The sequence below is a fragment of the Columba livia genome, chromosome 1 (assembly GCF_036013475.1).
Source record: "Columba livia isolate bColLiv1 breed racing homer chromosome 1, bColLiv1.pat.W.v2, whole genome shotgun sequence".
Classification (NCBI taxonomy): Eukaryota; Metazoa; Chordata; class Aves; order Columbiformes; family Columbidae; genus Columba; species Columba livia.
In genome coordinates this window covers 68,567,139-68,569,313 of record NC_088602.1, presented here as the reverse complement: position 1 = coordinate 68,569,313, position 2,175 = coordinate 68,567,139, and positions in this window count along the sequence as shown.

Below are 2,175 nucleotides of genomic sequence, written 5' to 3'. Positions count from 1 at the left end.
GTCTCTTCGACCCAGGGACAATAGCTGCTGTCCAGAAGTTGTGTTCTCACCTGCAGCCTCAGTCACACCTATCCCACACCTGCTCCCTCAAACAACGGCCAACGAAGAAGAGCATGCCCAGAAGCTCGCCAAGGGGCCTGAGGTCACCCAATGGAGCAGCGAGAGACCCCTTAATGCTGGCCATGTAAGCGCTGGCAAAAGAAAGTGTGGATCTTTCGAGCCTGTGCAGTACAAGCCTGGGTTGCGAAATCAAGGCAGAGACTGGCCTCAAACAATGGTAGCGAGGGGGGGTGAAGAAGCATAAGAGGTGACTCCCGAATGGAGACTGTTGAGATCCTCCCACCAGAGGATCCTGAACCACGACGGAGGACCAGCAGGACTCTATGGGATGGGAGACCAGAGGGACGCCTCTGAAGCTCGACTGGTGGTAAACACATCCTCATTTCCCGTCTTTACTCTTTCTTTCCCTGTTTCTATTCCCTTTTCCTTTTTCTTAGTCTCTCTCGCTATCGCATGCTGCTTTACGCGATAATAAATAATAAAGTAACACTGTTTGATTGAATTATAACCCCTTGGCATTTTGTTTGCCTTAATTTTGCACTTTGAGATCAAGGTAAAAGAACCATCACGAGTCCATCACTGAATGGATTGTGACAGCATCAGATCCCGGGAATCAGCAAAAGCAATTCGTAAGCTTAGATCTTTTGAAAAGATTCAAACCCAAGATGCATTTTGGATTTGAAAGGATCCAGAAGATGGCAAAGGTAGTTGAGGTCTTCCAAGACCAAGACCTGCTGTGGAAATGCATGAGCATTCTCAGCTACATTTCCAAGTAATTTCACCATCTTCAACCTGTAACAACTGGATTGCAAAAGCCAGTTAATGTTTATAGGTCCACATATTTTTGTCTTCCCACCTGCTCTAGTAAAGTAACAAAAATGTTATGACCTGTAATTGATTTCAGAAGTTTCATTTATTATCTCTGATTAAACTAATGCCTGTGTAGTAATGAAGATATAATACACTGTCAGGAGTAAGTGCAATTAAGCTACAGGTGACACTGTAAAAATAGATTAGAGGTCCTGACCCACAGTTTTATGCAACCATGTCTTGTGGCTTTTTCCCTGTCAACAACATTATAATGTGCATTTCTATATTTTGACTGGCCAAGCTCACTCAAGTGTTAGGTGTTTTGATGAACTATTTAGGACAGACATGTCCAAAATGTTTGTGCTGCTCATTCCACTTCTTGTTTTACTTCCAGCATCGCTCCCTGACTTCCAGTTGCAAAACCCACTTCTGCAATTTAGGACTGCCAATTCTCTTCTGGAACCACACAATTACTGTGATGATAGAAGGGCTATCACATTTCAAGGTGTCTGACAAACATTTCCTAAGAAGACAGCCCCTCTCAGGACATGTAATTGAAATAATACATACATGTTGTTTAAGGAAGTAATTCTCCATCTTTTTTCTTGTCTCCTTCAACTTCCAGTTCTCCAAAATACTGAAGGTAAAAAAAGTCCTCTAGCCCTTCACTCATGTGCAGCAAATCCCTGCAGAGCATGCAGGTGATAAGAGGGGAAACTGAGGCAGGGGCTTCATGGCCACTGTTTCTGTAAATGACAGGAGTGTGACTGTGACTCACCCTGCCCATCACTTGATACCCCCTCCACAGTGCTTAATAATGTTTCTGCACTCTGCCAGAGTTGAGTCAAGTCTGCTTTCCTCTCTACCTTCAGTAGGTGCAGAAGACCTCTCTCACCAGAGCTTGCCCAACCCCATTGCTAACGACCCTGGGAAGCTGAGAGGAGATGCTGTTGATGACTTCTGGTATCGTGGAAAGAAGAAAGTACTTCTCTCGTTACCCTCCCTGCTCATACTCTGCAGGCCCAGCCCGTTGTCTCTGAGGCTTTTTCATTCTCAAAGACATAGCTGTGGGTAGACCCCATCCTTCTAGGACTTCTATATATTACCCAGTTTGACACTGAACACAGACACTAAAGTTTTTCTGGTACAAAAGGAGAGGAATGCCCAGGCCTATTTTGGCATGCCATAGTCACTGTAGTGCACTGGGTATGGAGGAATTAGCCTCCTAAAATGCATTGGCACTCCCTAAGGAGAATGAAGTAAGCAACCAATGGTTTTCATACCTTTTGGAATGTAACGTTAAAT